The 18,319-nt window shown below is 49.9% G+C and overlaps 1 long non-coding RNA gene across 1 annotated transcript; it reads left to right on the forward strand.

Moving 5' to 3' along the window:
- The first annotated feature begins 1,358 nt into the window (after positions 1-1,358).
- LOC125163268 (uncharacterized) lies at positions 1,359-13,480 on the forward strand. Its single transcript, XR_007151365.1, has 5 exons — positions 1,359-1,927; positions 4,737-4,871; positions 6,767-6,827; positions 7,137-7,219; positions 12,828-13,480. It is a non-coding gene; the product is annotated as an uncharacterized LOC125163268 (long non-coding RNA).
- The last annotated feature ends 4,839 nt before the right edge of the window (positions 13,481-18,319 follow it).

Raw genomic sequence — 18,319 nt, forward strand, 5'->3', positions numbered from 1 at the left:
CCTAGTGGCAGTCCAGCCATTCCTCCCCGCCGCGGCGATGCGGCGTTCGGCGTACGGAAAACGGCCCGCCGGGAAGCCGGCCTAACGGCGGCCGGGGCTCGGTTTTGGAGGTTTCATTCCTTTTTGCCCCCGTGCTTCCCCCTTAGCAGCCTCGCAGGTCTCCTCCCGCGAACCGAAGTGGAGAGGGCAGCGTTGTCCCGCTGCCCAGCGGGCATGGCCGGGGACCTCCTCGCCCGGGGCTTACGGAGTGCGTTCCGCCCGGCCGGTCGTTTTGTCAAAGCGACTCCTCAGACGTTAGCTTCTGCATTAGCGTGATCGATTTTCATCTCAAGCCATTAAATCAGCTTTATAGCTTCCCGAGAACGTGGGCAAGCCCTAACTTACAAGATGAAAGAGAAAAGCCCTCCTGCCCCGCAGCCCAGTAGTAGTGAGGTGTTGGGTTTGTTGCTTTACGACCCAGAGGGAGGCATTAATTGCCGGAATGCTGTTTCTATGGAGGAAGGTAGGGGTGCCACTCCCGTCCACGCTTCCTAAAGATGTTTATTGAATCCCGGTGGGGGGAAAACCCGACGTTTTAGGCTTTTGGAAAAGTCTTCACCTCATCTTGCATGCATGTGAATTGTTTTCTCAGGAAATGACAGTTACGGTCTACATTTGGTGCGAAGCTAGACCCTGAGAAATTGACGCGTAAAGGATTGAATAAGTTCTGAGGGTGTTTCAGGTTTCCATGCATCTCTCTTTCCAGGTCATGTAGCATTTTTCCCGCCCCCAGTTTTACTTAGGCATTTAATATCCCAGAGGCCGCTTTTGGCATGGGGTTTGTGCGCGCCGCGGTGGGGACACGACACAAGCCAAAAATTATTCGCCCGACATCTTGCCAAATCTTGTTAGTGAGAATTAACCACCGAGCGGGGGAATTACAGGACTCGCTCGCGGCCCCGGTAGCAGCGGGGTCGGGCCTTCCATTCTGGGTCTCCCCTGGAAGCACGACCCAAGCAGCGACGGCCGCCGCGGGGTCCTTCCCGCCCCAAACTCGGCCTTCCGCTCCGCCTTTGTTACTAGCAGAGCGGTTCCCTGGAGCTCTCATCTCCGGGCCCCCAGGACCCCTCCTCCACTCCCCAGCCGGGCCTCGGGAGGGGGCCCCCCCGCTTCCGAGGCCTACCACCCGCGCTCCCCTCCTACTGCGCCGCGAATCCCCTGATACCCGGGCTCAGGTCAAGTAGGGGATCTTCCTTTTACCTCGGATTACAAAATGGCTCAGCACGGCACTGCACTGATCCGGTTTCTACTTAGCATTTAATATTTTGTTCATATAATTTTTTTGCAATTAATTTTGTTTTAAAAAGCACTGCATTTTTTATCACTTTTCGGTGCCTCCGAAATTTTAACGCCCACGGCACGCTGCTGCTAATCGGAGGGGGCCACAACTGCGCACCTACCGAGGCCTCGGGGAGGCAGGCCCTTGGGCGCCAGGCCCTCCGGGTGGGGAGGTCAGCAGCCAAAGGCTCACTGCGTGACCTCTCCGTTGGGGAGGGGTTTGTACTTCCTCCTGAGGGCAAAGGGGGCCTGTGTCCGGTTTTTCATTTGCTGAGCGGCAGCAAGGCTCTGTCTAAACACTCGCTCTCACTGGTACACCAGGAGTGTGCGCCCTTTCCAAGAAGCCGCCCAAGTCCCGGAGGTCCGGGGCGGCCCAGGAACCCGGTTTTGCCCGGCCCGCTGGCTGAGCGCTCTCCGGGCCTCAAGAAACGCGACACTTTTATAAGGGCTTGGACGAGATTTCTCTTGGAGGAGCCTCTCAGTCGGATGCAGGTCTGGGCTAATGTCACACGTGTCGCAGGAGCTGGGGAGCCGTCCCTGGGCCACACTGGCCGCGGTCAGCTAGCCTTTGTTTCCCCTACCCGACCCCCGCCCAGCGCTCACGTGGCCGGTAAATAACCGTCAAATCCGGGGGAGCGGGGGGGGGGGGGGGAGGAAAATGCCCAAGGACAAAGGCTTGCTTTCTGCACCTGACAGTAATCCGTGGTGGCGAAGCCCATAAATCCCGCAGGCAATTCACAAGGAAGGTGGTGTGGGCGGGCGTGTGCGTGCGTGTGTGTGTGTGTGTGTGTGTGTCCACGTCTGCGTGCCCGCGCCTGCGCGCCCGCACCCTGGAGGGGAGCCGCAGCTTCGGACTTAATGTATTTAAGCCAGCAGCAGCTTTAATTGCAAATGCGAATGCCTGATTTTTGAGAGACTAATAAAAAAAAAAAATTCTTTCCTCAACTTGGGAAATTCCGGAGCCTTCAGGCGTGTGAATTTCAGCAGATGAAATTTAAATTTTGTATTTATCCGGTTCTCTGTAAGCACCCTAGATAATTTTTTTTTCATTTTTAATTTTTGGTATTGTAAGTGTGCCGGCCATTTGGTACACGGTTAAACGAATGCAATGTGAGAGCTATCTGATACCGGCTATAGAGACGTCAAAACTCCTCTCCAATTAATGTGCAGGCTGGGAGTGGGAAACAATCAGTTTACAAAGGAACCTCGTGAAACAGCTTGTCAATAAGGTAGATCTTGGAGAAAACAAAGGCGTTTGGCAGGAAGACATTGTTTGAATGTCATTTCAAAGTTAATTTAATTAAGGAAGGCATATCTGCAGGAGTTGGTGTGGGATTGCCCAAGGAGAGAGATTTTATTTATATTCAGCAGTAACCCTCCGGGTGAAAATACTTTAAAAATTCGCTGTGACATGTAAATCCAACTTCTCTTTCATCAGACAGTCCTTAGACCGACCTTATTAGTCCCTGGCAGACCTGGCAAAACCCCTGCTCTTGTTTAAGAACATTTCTTTCCAATTAGGTTGTTGTGTGATCTGGGAATTTAAAGCCCAGAGTAGGATCCCCAGAGAGGACTATGGCTTCTATTCTGGTTTCGATGCCAACCTCTGACTCACTGCCCTGTCCCAAAGTGCCTGAATAAAACTTGCCTGAAAACCCATTAATGAATTAATCAAGGTGGCATTGGAAAGAAAGGGTCTGTGGATTCCTCTTTCCTGAGCAGAGAAGTTACCTTGCTCATTACTCTCTCACTTGGAACGGAAATGATCTGCTTTGCAAGGACCTGTTGGTTAGGCTTCCTACATCAGCTGATTGGGAAGCTTCTCCTCTGGCAGTGAGAACGCTCAAAAGGACTGGAAAGCTGTCTTCATGCTCCTCAAAGCAGAAAAGTGTGTGCCCCCTGCATGTTCTTAGGCAACATACACAAATGGAATTGAGGCATGTATGTCTGTCCTTCCCTGCCCTCCTCTGCTCATCAAGTCAGAACTTAAAAGCAATGGAATGTTCTTCAGCATTTGGACTGAACATCAGCAAGCAATGTCAAAAACATAGCCTCAAGTTTTAGACCTGACTTGGTCACATTTACTTTCTATGCATAATACTATAGCACTTGCTAATGATTTAAAATGCTAGGTTTCTATGGGGCGCCTGGGTGGCGCAGTCGGTTAGGTGTCCGACTTCAGCCAGGTCACGATCTCGCGGTCCGGGAGTTCGAGCCCCGCGTCTGGCTCTGGGCTGATGGCTCAGAGCCTGGAGCCTGTTTCCGATTCTGTGTCTCCCTCTCTCTCTCCCCCTCCCCTGTTCGTGCTCTGTCTCTCTCTGTCCCAAAAATAAAACGTTGAAAAAAAAATTTTAAATGCTAGGTTTCTAACCTTAGGGTCTCTGAAGAAAGGTTTCAATACATTGCTTGGTTCATTAATCTATTTGAAAACTATTCAATCCAGGCTACGCTACCATGTAGCTTTGTGATCTTGGGCAAGACAATCTCCATGGGTCTCAGTTTCCTCATCTGCAAATGGAAGAGTTGGGGCAGGGTAGTTTTTAAGGTCTAGTCCATTTCCCACCCTGTGTGAATGCACAGGAGAGCCTCCTGTCAACCCCAAGCCCAAACCTCAGCAGCCTTCTCCTTTCCCTCCCCAGAGCCTGGCACACTAAATGCCCAAGACCAGGAACAGTCTCTAACTCCTATTTGGCCCTCTTTTGCTCATGGAGAGCACAGTTGGTAGTTTTTATTTAGATGTTTTTTGTCAAGTGCTAATATCCCAAGTAGCTTGATAACATTTATTCAACAAACACATGAAATAATGTGGGGGAAACAAGCTTATCCAAAATACTGACTGTAATTTCAAAGAGTTTATAATTCAGTCGGGCTACTCAGGGTGTGAATGTCACCGTACGTTATTGCAAGGATCTAATAAATATCATTAGGGAAAAACAAATAAAATGCCAGGGGGATTCAGAAAAGAAAGGGATTGCACAGTGCTGCGGGATTAGGGAAATGGAAGGAAGAGGCCAGTGCGAATAAAATGCATTTCATCTACTTAAATGTTATCCTTGACTTCTCTGTTAGGTCCTTTTTTTTTTTCTTTTTTAACTTTTATCCCACCTCTGACATTCATTCTGTCCTTGTGCCTTACATCTTTTCCTTTCATTTGTTAACCTCTCTCTTCCCCAGTGGTTTTGCCTGCTAAAAATAGATGAGCGATTGGTCTGAAGCTACAAGAGAGCCAAGATGATGCAAAAACTCTGTAGAAAATCTATGCCTTGGACAGTGAGCTGACCTTAGATGCCAGGTAACCTAAGTGTGGGCCTGACTCTAGTGACAGTGACGTCATCGCAAGTCGGTTGTTCTAGATCTTAATTTTACCATCTATAAAACTAGGAAAAATAATGTAATACTTACTTTTTTTTTTTTTTTAGGACAACAAAATATCAAAATCACCTTTCTAAGGACCCAGCCTTGGTGAACATATTTGCCTAATCAAATGTCGAGTACACGCTCAGAAAAGATTTTTGGACTTATGAAATTATTTCTATAAAAATTCTTACCAAGAGGTAAACATGAAATCACATTTGTTTATATGTTTTATAAATCTTCTTTAATCGAAAGCAATCAGAACAGCCCCAAATTAAGACTATCACAGAAAATCTTGGACTTTGGAGCATTATTCATTAGAGAAACAGTAAAAACAAAACAAAACAAAACAACCAAGAAAACCTATGTCATTCTACCTACTTGCTACCATAGTTGCTACCTTAGCTCCAGATCATCATTATCCACTGATACCCCACATTCAATCCACAGACGGTCCTGGGCATGGTCCTTCCTGCCCAGTAAGTGTGGGGAGTGTGTGTGTCCTTACTATTAGATGTTTATGCTATTCTTTGCTTCCATGTTTTGGCTTCATTGAGGTTTTATTTGTGTAACAGTTGGTTAACTCTCATCAAAACTGCAGGAGATGAAAAAAATCTTTCCTCTACCCTCTTAGGTTTGTACCTGGGGCTTGCAAATTAAACTGACAAAGATAGGTTAACAAGAGAAAAAGCATTTAATTTTAATTGATGTTAGTTGAGGTTTTTTGTCGTTGTTCTTGTTTATTTTGGGTTTTGTTTTGTGGGTTTGTTTTTTTTTTTTACATGCACAGGGGCTTCACAGAAAAATGAAAACCAAAAAGTGGTTAAACTTAAGGACTTCAATGCCATTTTAACAAAGGGTAATAAATTGTAGATAAATGACTAGACAAAGGGTGGTTCGGCTTCTAGGGCTGATAAGTTATGGAAAGACAACTAGGAAATCTATGGGAGGAAACTAACGTTAGATAAAGATTGTTTATTAAGATTTGTACAGACTCATCTTGGTGCCATGTCTGTCTCTGGTGGTTAAGGATTGTTCTCCCCTTCCTTATATGGAAGGAGCCACCCTCACAAGGGAAATTTATGTGCTACTTTTAGGCAGATGGGAAAGGGAACAGAGAGCTCTTCTTATGTCTGTTTTTTTTTTTTTTCAATTGCCTTCAGCTCAAAACAATCCTTATGCCAAAGTGGCATATTTGGGGATGCTGTATCCTGATTCCCTTGATAACTGTATCACAGCTTGAGCAGGTACTGGGTAGCGCAAGGAAGGGTATCAGAGTTTCAATTTGAGCTTTGCTTGAGTGACAAACCGGTCCCACTTAGCCAATCAGTGGCTTTAGAAACCCTTAATCATTTAGAAACCCTTAAGTCCTTATTTCTGAGTTTTCAGGTAGACAGAAGAGAGAGACCAAGAACCAACAACTCATGAATGAAAAATTTCCACCTTTAATTACCAATTTTAGCAAAAAGCAAAAGGCCTTTGACAGTGCAGGAGATTGATCGGTTCACTCCAGTTGAAATCATCGTTTTCTGGGGTCAGGGCATGAACAGCCTCTCCCAGCTGGATAGGATGCTCAGATTACCAGCCCTGCAAAGGAACCGAGGGAGAAGCAGAGGCGAGGGGGAGCAAAAGGTCTCTGCTCTCTCCCTCAAGCTTCTCCGTGGGCTGGAGTCCCCAGAAGCTCCTGCAGAATGACAGCCCCACCTGCCCACGCACCCTGGTCACGACACTGCCTCCATGTTCTGCACCAGGAGCTGCCCCTCCTACAGTGCAAATTCTCCTCCATACAATCTAATCTGCTGCTTAATCCAATTTTTGTTTTTTAAAAGAAATGATTTGGGCCAGCCGGCATCAACCTACAAAAGGAAAACAGCTAAACCTGCTCTATTCTTTTCCAGATAAGAATTGTCTCTCTACCTTTTCAGCTGCGATTAGCATAACAATCCCCAGGGGTTTGCTCACTGAGGGGAATACCCAGGGTTCTCTTTAAGCAGTGGTTAATTACATCCTGCTATTTATCCCATTGATTAGAGGTTAACTAATTTGCACCCAGCCAACTCCGTTTTTAATCTAATCTATTTCTCTTTTTCCCCAGACTCCTGGTGTCCTGTATCCTGTCTGTCACACAGTCTTCAACCTCCCTACCAAGGAAAAAGGTAATGAGAACGGTCTTCTCCTCCAGGTGACCAAAGGGCCCTTTTCAAAGCCCATCTGGATGCCCCTGCCTTGAACCTGAGCTATATCCTCTCCAGACCTGGCTTTCGTTTGGTGCAGTGGAAAAAGACACAGGCTTTGGAGCCAGACAAATGTGGGTTTCTGTGCTAACTTGGTCATTTAGCCACCTGGGGAACTTTGGATGAGTTCTGGCCTTTACTTTCCACATCTTCTCAATGGGAGCATTACTAAATGCTTAGGCCAATTTGGGAGAGTGTCGTTCTTCAAAATTTATTCCCTTTCTTTTGCAGAATTTTTTAAGCTGGGAGATGCCTGTGAGGCAGCATTTCTGATTCATACATCAGAACCAGAGGTGCAACTGGCAAAACTCCAGGTGCGTTGAAAAGCCCGGGTAGGTACAGTGTCGTCAGGCCAGGCTACTGAGCTGGCCCAGCTGTGAAGCCAGGTGTTTGCCCATCGGCCAATGTGCCACAAAAGGCCCCTGGATCCTTTCTGCTGCGTCCCGCTACCCTGGACTGCTCCGTGCTCCCCCCTCCCATCCCCCTCCATACGTCTCCACCCACCCCACGGATCCCCACACACATCTCACTGTATCGGTGAGAACTTCTGTGACCCCTTCAGCAAGAAAGGCAACCTTCCGGCTTCTGGCTTCCTCCAATCCTTGCCGCCCTGCACTCGTTTCTTTCTTAACTGTTTTCTGCACAGTACTTCTTCCACCAAGAAATGTGAGAAGCGCTCTTGATGAAACGGTAGCCTCCAATTCTGCTCCTGGGCATCTGTCTTAGTTTGTTCAGGCTGCTATAACAAAATACCACAGACAGAGAGGCTGAGACAACAGACATTCATTTCTCAGAGTTCTGGAGGCTGGGGATTCTGCCCAAGATCACCGGGCCGGCAGATCTGGGGTCTGGTGGGGACCCGCTTTCTGGCTTCCAGGTGGTCGTCTTTCCATGGTATCATAACCCGGTACAGAGAGGGAGGACACAAGCTCTGGCCTGTCTCTACTTACAAGGACACTAATCCCATTCATGAGGGCTCCACCCTCAAGACCTAATCACCCCCAGAGCCCCACCTCTCGGGAGTACCATCACCCTGGGAATTAGGGTTTCAACATCTGAAGTTTGAGGAGACACAAACATTCAGTCTGCAGCAAGCTTCCCGCTTCCAGCCGGAGTTTTCCTGATTTTCAATGGCAGAATTAAACTCATCTTAGACATTGCAGCAAATTCACAGGAAAGCCCCTGTCCATATCGTGAATGGCAACACTGTAAGCTCTGTGCTTGAATCCTGACGAAACTCCTACAATCCTCAGGCTGAGCCCTATGCAGAACAAGTGCCGAGGCTCCTTGTATCGCCCCCCCTCCCCCCTGCTGTCTCCCTCTCCCCCTCCCCCCAACACCACCTCTGTGTTTCATTTGTGCTCCTTACGGTCTTTCACACACCCTGCAGGATTCACCTGCTCCAGCACACCATCACTCTTGCTGGCTTCTCTGCCCACCATTTCCTGCACCTTTTATTGTGGTTTTGATGTTTGCAGCCGGGGGACCCAGGACCACAGCTCAGGTGCCTGGAGAGACCCATCCAGACCCTTAGCCTCCAGCTAGTCCACGGGGCCAACTTCTCCTTGGACCCCTCTAGGCCTGAGCAACTGTCCAAAGCTCCAGGCAGTTTCCAATCCTGCCCTGAAGAGGCGTGTGCTTTGCAGGAACTTCTGACCAAACTAGCTGCTTCCGCTCAGCTGAGGCGCACAAAGGCAGTCACATTGAAACAGGCTTATGTGTGTAGATGGCTGTGCAGAGCAGAACCCGAGCTAAAGGGTATACTTCCTGGCCTGAGGCATAAACACCACATACACTTTTTTTCTCCTTTCATAAGGGATATTTTTCAGGCTTGTAATGAAGTGTGGTCAGAATGTATTCGCTTCTAGAATATTAAGCCAGGCAGAGGTTTTTTTCCTTTTTTCTCTTTTATACATGTGAATAAAAGTGGAGTAAACAGAGCATACTGATAAATATTTTACACAAATGTCAGTGGATGTAATTCTAGAGCAGACATTTTTCTGGGGGATTTGGTGTTGGTTTAAAAGGAAAGGCAGGAGATCAGACTAGGTACCTTTAGCAGTAGCTTCACAGAGTTTGGGTTGGGAAAAGCACAGAAATGGTTTTTTAAATTTTCAGGATTTCCACTTGGAAGTTACCAAGGTTGAAAAATACCAAACTGCAGAATGCTAAAACTGTAGATTCTTTTGGTCTTCCTTACGAGGACCCCTGTTTCTGTGCCTGCTCTCCAACTGGCTGAAGAATCAAGAAAAAATGTTGTGCGGGACACTTGGGTGGCTCAGACGGTTAAGTGGCTGCCTTTGGCTCAGTTCACGATCTCACGGTTCATGGGATTGAGCCCCACATCAGGCTCTGTGCTTGGTTCAGATCCTCTGCTTCAGATCCTCTCTCTCCCTCTCTCTCTGTCCCTCCCCTGCTAATGCTCTCAGTCTCTCAAAAAAAAAAAAAAAAAAAAAGTTGCAGATGGGCTTAACCCTTCCCTGTAGAGCAGCTCTGACAAAGGTCTTTTCCTGTATGAAATTCCCCAAGATTTCAGAAGATAAAATGTGTGTGTATATCTCTGTGCGTGGGCACAAATACATATATGCACACGCATACCTGTATGCATGTGTTTGTGTATACATACACATCTGCACAAGTGTGTGTATATACATTTCTTTTTCTTCTTGAAACACCCATTTCCAACCTCCCTGTCCCTACCTGGGTTCATTTTTGTAAAACCTCCTTGTTCCGTCCCCACCCTTGCAATTCAAAGGGGCTTTCTTCCTCTTCTGTTGTATGTGTTAACTCCTGCTCACTTGTGATAGGATGTATTCAAATTCGGTGCTCGCAAAATTCAGAGACCGATTTTATTCCACCTCCAGTCTGGGTTTTCCCATGTGTCGGTGCTTCTTGAGTTAGTTACCGCTCTGGAAGGTCAGCAGCGATCACTGGGTGATGATTGATGCGGGGTGCTTGGGGGTAGACAGGGAGGATCAGGGAGGATCCAGGAGTGAGCCGTCTTGCATTTCGTTCTCATCATTGCAGAGGAGAATAGTAGTTGCTCAAATGAGGCCCTGAGAAGAAGGGCCTGGACTCCTACCTGGCCAGTGCCTCAAGGTCAGCTCGTGCCTGTCATCAGGGAGGGTCTGTGTCTGTCTCTCTGAATCCTTCCTGTGCTTCTTCTAGTTCTGTTGTGTGGGTTTTTTTTAAGTTTATTTATTTATTTTGATACAGACCGAGATGGTATGAGGGGAGGGGCAGAGAGAGAGAGGGAGAGAGAAAATCCCAAGCAGGTTCCACACTGTCAGCACAGAGTCCGGCATGGGGCTCGAACTCATGAAACCACGAGATCATGACCTGGGCTGAAACCAAGAGTCAGTCACTGAACCAACTGAGCCAGACAGGTGCCCCCACTTGTAGTCCTATTTTGAAAGGACTGAGCAACCTCTTCTGCCTACTTCTTGGATGGGGCTCCTTTCTGAACATGACTCCATGTCAAATACCCTGCCCAGGGTGTAGACCACAATGAGCATCCAGAAAATGGGGACCTGCTTTAGTCAGCTTGGGCTGCTATAAGAAAGGACCACAGACACAGTGGCTTAACCAGCAGGAATTTATTTTCTCGGTTCTGGAGGCCCGAAGTCCAAGATCAAGGTACCGGCAGGGGTGGTTCCTTCTGAGGCCTCTCCCCTTGGTTCATGGGTGGCTGGCTTCTCTCTGTGTCCTCACAGTGGCCTTTCTTACTTTCCTCTTCTTATAAGGACACCAATCATATTGGATTAGGGCCCACCCTTATGACTTCATCTTAACTTAATTATCTCTTCAAAAACCCCATCTCCAAATATATACATCATATCCTGAGGTACGGGGAGTTAGGATTTTAACGTATGAATTTTGGTGACACAACAGAGCTGCTGTTAACTCTTCCCAGAAAGAGGCTTGAAATCTTCAATATCATTCTTCTTGACACTCTCCCCAGGAGGTAGTTCTGTGTGGCTGAGAGAGCTCAGGTTCTAGAATCAGCCGGAACTGGATTTGAATCCCAGATTGGCCCTTTCTAGCTGTGTGCCCTTAGGTCGGTTACTTAATGTTTCTGAGTTCCAGTTTCCTCTGCTGACAAATGGGACAAAACCCACACACCTTAGGAGCAGCCCAAGGATTCAACAGAATGACGTAAAAGAGCCTGGCATGCTACCTGGTTCAAGACGCATGTCCCCTACCTTACCTCTTGACTCATTCACTTCTCTGAGGTCCCCAAGCACATGCCCATCTAGAGATCAGACAGGTACATTTATTTCTGACCAAGAGAGCAATTGCCTGCTGGGTCAATAGCTTATGCGCCCCTCAGGATATCTCAGAACCTCAAGGGAAGGATCTTTGTCTCCTGGGGCCCTGCGCTGTTCCTGGATCCCACATGCACAGCTGAACCTGCTTTGTGCTCCTGGACCTTCCCTCCAGCAGCTCCTTCCCCTGCTGGGCTGGGGGTGGAGGAGGGCTAGGGAGCCTCAACTCCAAGGGCGCTTGTCCCAGGGCAGGCAAGGGGAAGGCAGAGGTCTGGTGGAGAGGCCAACGTGGCCACAGACAGAAATCGAAATGCTCTAGCCTTGGATTGGGGCCAAGGCAAATCTGCTTGTACTAGGTTGTCAGATTCCAGGGATGAGCAGTTTCCCAGGCTGTGGAAGGTGACCTATGGCTTGTCAGGAGAGTCAGAAGCAATTGCTAAGAGCAGTTGAGGAGAGTGAGGGGGACAAGGGAGAGTGCCAGATTTCGCTGGGAGAGCTTGGCTCTCCTTGCTTTAGAAGGCAGTGTATGGAGGACGTCCCTGAAGACAGGGAAGGAGTTTCTAGATCAGAGGGCATGTTGCAGGGCTGCTGGAATCAGCACTTTCCAAGTACCACCACCCCCCCGCCACCCCCACCCGTTTCTCCCACGCTCTCCTGCTCTGTGGTCGGGGCTCTGGTGGGCAGCATTTCCTGGCCGAGGAACCGGGGGAGAGAAGAGGTCAGCCCTGGGAAGAGCATTGCCTGGGCGCAAGGCAGCCCATGGGTGGCGGTTTTCTCTCTTGCCTCTCTTTTGCCTGTTCCTGCCCTTCCTAGCCTAGTTCCTAACTTCTCCAGAAGGTGCTGAAATGGGAAAGTTGACAGAGAAGCAAGTAGGATATGCTTGGCAAGGGTAGGAACTGTGTTAGAGTTATTTGGGTACTGTGTCCTTAAAAGTACCCCCTTTCTTGGGGTGCCTGGGTGGCTCAGTCTGTTGAGCGTCAGACTTCAGCTCAGGTCCTGATCTCAAGGTTCGTGAGTTCGAGCCCTGCATTGGTCTCTGTGCTGACAGCTCAGAACCTGGAGCCTGCTTCAGATTCTGTGTCTCCCTCTCTCTCTGCCCCTCCCCTGGTCGTGCTCTCTCTCTCTCTCTCTCTCTCTCTCTCTCAAAATATAAATAAACATTGGGAAAAAATTAAAAATAAAAAATTACCCCCTTTCTTCCCAATGCAGCAGAAAAGAGACAAAGGTTGGGTAAACACTGGTCATTCCATAGCCTAAGCATCTGCCGGAAGCTCCGCTGGGGAGCGGGGAAGAGAAGTGGTGCGCAGGCAGAGGAATCCCCAGCCCTCTCTCTACATCCATGAAGACGCAGATGTCTCTTGGCCCCACCATCTCCCACCAAAACGGGTGGTGCGTCCACAGCCTTTTCCCCACACTACTGCGGGATTAACTTTCTTAAACACAGCTCCGATCGTACCTCTTGATTTTAAACGTCTGATGACTCTATTGCTGGCCACGTTCAAGGAGTCTACCCCGAAACATCTGCTTCCTCTCCCAACATCTTTGACCCTTTGTCCGGAGTCACCCTTTGCTCTGTGTCTTCCTTGGATGTGCTCTGTATTTTCTCTCCTGAGCGCTTTGGCTCACACGTGTCCTTCTCCCGGGTCTCTCGAGACAGCCGAAGAAAGCGCGCGCCCCGCTCTGCGCATGCCTGGACGAATTTGTGCGCTGTGTGATTCCCGGTCCGCTCCCACCCGGGCCTCATGGAACCCATCGTGGGTCTGCTTGACGGTCACCCCACATCCGAGTGATTCAAAACGAGAACAGTAACCCGTCTCAAGAAGAGACTTCAAACTTCCCTTTTGAGTCAACTGGAAATTTGGACAAAACTTCTGTTGACATTATATCTGCCCCTTTCACTTTCGGTGCACGGAGACGCACTGACATTTCTGAAAGGATGTGGCTCTTCCTAGTGTGGCAAACGATACATTCATGCCTATACACTTACAGGCATGGTCTTTGTTCCTTGTCATGATCAAATGCTCTGTTTTCTTGATTCTCCAGCCAAAAGTAATCCCCTTTTCTTTTCAACTCTTTCAGCACTCCATTTTTTCTTGATTCAGTTAACAAACACGCAGGCATTGTTATTCGACCAGGCACTGTTATTTGTACCGGGTGGTGGTGGTCAGCAGGACCAATTTATTGGTCAATAAATTACGATGAAAACCCCTGACTTCGTGGAGCTTGTATTATATACAGGTAGACAGGCCCCAAACACAAAAAGCTAACGTGTATAGTATGTTACAGGTTGACAGGTCATGGAGAATAAAACAGGGATAGAGCTATGGAGTGTGGGAGGATGGTAAAGCTTTTATTTTATTTATTTATTTTTTTTTTCAACGTTTATTTATTTATTTGGGACAGAGAGAGACAGAGCATGAACGGGGAAGGGGCAGAGAGAGAGGGAGACACAGAATCGGAAATAGGCTCCAGGCTCCGAGCCATCAGCCCAGAGCCTGACACGGGGCTCGAACTCACGGACTGTGAGATCGTGACCTGGCTGAAGTCGGACGCTTAACCGACTGCGCCACCCAGGCGCCCCTGGTAAAGCTTTTAAATAAGAAGGTTTTGTAAACTAGACCTAAGCTGGTTTGTATCTGCTCAGTTCTCAGGTTCTTTTTGGCAGATGATGGTGGCCACAAAGAAGTCTGAGGTAGGTGACGGTTGGCCATTCCCCCACAATGTCACCATCAGGAAATCTCAAACCGGATTCTGCTGATCACATCTATTAGCCGAGCACTTGTTCGCAAAACAGGCCTGACAGCATTCATAAAACCTGTTCTGAATTCCCAGCGACCTTTCACGTTTCCAAGGTTCTCTGCCTTCCAGTTGGGACCATACACCACAGATTCTTCCCAACTGGTATCCGATGATGGGGCAGGGTAGGGAACAAGTGTCTCCTAGTGGTCACAGGTTACAAGCCTTACTGGATTCGTATGCCCTATTTACGTATCGTCATAGCAAACTGAGGGAGCCAGTCCGCAGAGGTGACTTTAATTTTACCTAAGAAAGGCAATTCTTCAATTTTACCATGTTGCTTAACAGGTTTGTAGTTTCTTTTTCTATTTTATTTTTTTTAATGTTTATTTATTATTGAGAGACAGAGAGAGACAGAGCGTGAGCATGGGAGGGGCAGAGAGAGAGGGAGACACAGAATCTGAAGCGGGCTCCAGGCTCTGAGCTGTCAGCACAGAGCCCGACGCGGGGCTCAAACTCACGGCCCGTGAGGTCACGACCTGAGCCGAAGTCAGACGCTTAACCGACTGAGCCACCCAGGCGCCCCAACAGGTTTGTAGTTTCACCAATAAAGACCTTTTTTTTCCTTTTTAACTTACTGTTCTAGTTAACAGTGTTGGTCATTGCTTGAGATGGGGCAACAGAAACTCTTGGAGCACCTGCCGTGGAGTGTGGCCTTTGCCAGTGGAACGCCAGCTGAGCATCCCTGAACCGTGTGTTCTTGATCGCACGCGAACCGACCATCTCTAGAATTAAACTAACGGGCACATCTCTCATATGCCACTGACCATACTGAAGTATTTTAAAGTAAATTACAAGTGTCATAACTGGCGTTGAGGGAAGATCATTGGGAAAGTGGCCTGTGGAAAGACTTGAAGGTGGTGGAGGGGTGAGTGTACAGCTTTGGGACGCATTCAAGGCTGCGAGAGTAGTTAAGTCCGATATCCCTGAAGCAGAGAGTGCCTGACCTGTCTGAGGAACAGCAAGGAGCAAGGAAGCCAGTGTGGCTGGAGCCGAGTCAAGGAGGGAGGGAGAGAACAGTAGCGTATGGTGGCAGAAAGGTGATAGGGCCGCATCGCCCAGAGCCTTGCAGGCCATTGCGAGACGGGAGCCGCTGGAGAGTTCTGCGCAGAGCAGTGACGTGATTTGGCTCAGGTTTTCACGAGACCAATCAGGTCGTCTTCTTGAAATTAACTGATGGGGACGAAGGCCACAGCAAGGTGACCAGCCAGGGACCCATTGGAACAGGCCGGGCGAGACTGGCCAGAGCAGTGAGAAGTGGTTGGAGTCTGTATATGCACTGAAGACAGAGCAACAGGGTTTGGTGACAAATCGGAGGTAGGGTGTGAGAGAAAGAAAGAACTGCAGGTAGACTCAAGGTGTTTGAGCTGAGAAGCCAGAAGGCTGGAGTTGACATTCACTGAGATGGCGGGACTGAGCGGGAAGGAGGTGTTGGGGAGGTAGATCAGGATTTCTGTTTAACAAGTTTGAAATGTGGAGTGGAGATGCGGACTATTCAGCTGGACACAGGAACTTTACGTTCAAGAGAGAAGGATAGGCAGGTGTTCTCAAGTTGGAAGTAATCAACGGAGAGATGGTGCTTAAGGCCATCACTCTGGACAAGGGGGTCCAGGGAGTGAGGTAGAAAGTAGATAAAAAAGAGAAGAGGTCCCAGGATCAAACCCTAAGAGTCCAGCAGTAGGAAGTCAGGAAGATGAGGAGGACTTAGCCAAGTCTAAGAAGGAGCCACCAAGGAGACGGGAGGAACACCCCAAGATTGTGTCCGGGGAACTGGGGGAGGAAAGTGAGCAAGGAGGAGGCGGTGATCCATTGTGACGATGAGGACAGAGATCGGAGGTTTAACAACACGGAGGTCACCGGTGCCCTCGACGGGACTCCACCTTGGTTGAAATGGATGCAAGAGAGAACGGGACGGACGGACAAAGTTGAGGCAGTGAGTATAAAAACCACCCTTCCGATCAGTATTGCCGAAAAGAGCGAGCAAAGAATGGGAGGTAAGTCGCTTTAGGGTGCTCTTTACTTTAGGTCGATCCCATATTTCCCGGTCATCTAACGTGTGCCAGGCACGGGTGCCAAAGGAACGGAGCCGAACCCCTGGGAGCTACCACCAACAGCCACAGGCATCCTAGTGAAGGATCGCACCAGGCTCTCTGGGAACAGAAAGATGCGGAGACAGCTGCGAGGGGAGATCGGGGAAGTGACATCTGATCTGGCCTCGAAGCCAGGGTGGCGGTTGCCAGGGGAAGAGAGTCGGGGAAGAAAGCCGTGCTCAGCAGAAGGGAGAGTTGTCAGGACCTGAATCCAAGGTGCTTGGAAGGAGCACGGTGGGAGCCGAGTCTAGTGAGGTTGAGTAGGCCACAGGGCTGATGGCCTCGCGTGGAATTGGAACTTGTACTCGGTGGTCAGTGAGAGACGATGCTCTAATTTGCATTTTGGTACGATGCCCCGGGGGAAGGGCAGCAGAGACACCGGTGAGAACTTTTTGCAACAGGCCAGGCAAGAAACGGCGGGGCCCCAAGTAGGGCGGATGCCTTGCGGAAGTTCAGGAGGGGAAGGATGCGGTGAAAGCCACAGGACCCAGTGACAGACTGAGACGGGGACCGGGGGGGGGGGGGGGGAAGGGAGGCACGAGAGGGAGGCATGACTCAAAGGTTTCTGGCTCCAACGAAGTGAGATGGGTTGATTAATTTTTATGTCTCCACGCACGATAGAATCATGAAAAATCGTTCTTGGTTGTCTGAATTTAAATATGGAAACCCTAAAAGACAGTTTTGAAATTAGTTTGTAAGAAATCCACCCCCTCCCACACCCCAAAATGTCCTGGTTCACAGAGACTGTCGGCAGGGGTTCAGGGCAACTGGCCACCGGCCACCACGGGAGAGGCCACGCCCGGAGCCGGGGCACTCACAGCCTCCGTGAGGAGCACAGAGAGCCTTGCCGAAGAACATTCCAGACTCACAGAATCCCACGGGCAACGTGTGATGCAAAGCGTTATCTTTCGAGGTTCAGATGAACGTACTCGGGGAGCTCAGAGAAGAGAAAGACCCTGACAAGACATCTAATTAGGCCCTGAAGGGTAGGAGCGGTTAGGAGAGATGTAATCATAATTACAAATATTTACCAAGCATCCGCCGCATGTCAGGCGCTGTTCTAGGTGCTATGGGAGCCCAGTTAATCCTCACAACAGGCCTAGGAGGTAGGTCCTGCAATGACCCCCTAGTTTACAGAGGAGGACGGTGAGGCACGCAGAGTTTGGGGCCCCGGGGAGGTTCCCGGGGAGGAACGTGCTGCTTGGCAGAGCCAGGGTTGTGACTCCGGTGTCTGGCTCTGGATTCTTACCCTTGCCCCCCCCCCCCACCCCATGGCTCCCAGGTGTGTACAAGTGGAGAACAAAGGTAGCTTAAGGCAGCTCGGGAGTGAGTTTGGGGTGCAGCGAACCCCCTCGCCTGGCCCAAGGGAGCCGTACTGGGCAAAGCCGGAGGTGATCTCTGGGCTGCTGGGGGGTCGGGGGGGAGGTGATCTCTGGGCTGCTGGGAGGTCGGGGGGGAGGCTTGGCAGGCAGCTCTCCTTAACCCCCACAGCTGGTTGCCAAGGGGGTACTTCTTGACCATAGAAGCCACCGGGGAGAAGCAGAAGGGGAGAAAGCCGAGAGCGGGCCGCAGTTGGGGACCGCAGTCACCGGACCCCCCAAACGCTAGAATGGTGGGGGTGAGGAAAGTGGGGTAAGCGCTAATGGGCGTAGCAAACAGGACAGTGGCAGGACTCCAGGCCTGCAAAAGGTGCCTCCTAAGAACAAGTGGGTCCAGGCCCCTTGGCATGGCTGGGGGCACTGGGGATGGGCCCCCTTTCAGCTCCTGAGGGGCCTGAGCGAAGGTGAGAGCTTGTCTCCCAAGCCGAGTGAACGAAGCTTCTTTCCGCAGCAGGTTTTTTCCCCTCCTTTTCATTACATCCTCTGGAGCTGAAGGAAGAAAAAAGCCCAAGAATAGTGCCATGTGGGAGAGCGCCCTGTGCAGGCCTTTGATCCCCGCTTCTGTCTTACATAACCGTCCTGTTCTCCTTCCGGCGCTTTTCGGCTGAGGCCTCCCGTGTGTCTGTCTGTGCGTTTCTGCCCTGAGCACCGGCCCAGAGGGGCCCCCCCGCCCGCGTCACGGCTCCTCCGTGCAAAGTTCCTGACTCATCCCAGCCCCGAGCACTGCACGGCAGCCTGCTGGCTGCCTGGCCCGGTCACTCGGCCGCCTCCAGTGGCCGGCCCCGAATGGCAGGACTGACTTTCTAGCTCCGCTCCGCAGACAGGCCCGGCCACAGACTAGTGGAGACCCCAGACTAGTTTCGCGAAGAAGGCAGAGCAGCAGC

Source organism: Prionailurus viverrinus, chromosome B1 (genome assembly GCF_022837055.1).
Source record: "Prionailurus viverrinus isolate Anna chromosome B1, UM_Priviv_1.0, whole genome shotgun sequence".
Classification (NCBI taxonomy): domain Eukaryota; kingdom Metazoa; phylum Chordata; class Mammalia; order Carnivora; family Felidae; genus Prionailurus; species Prionailurus viverrinus.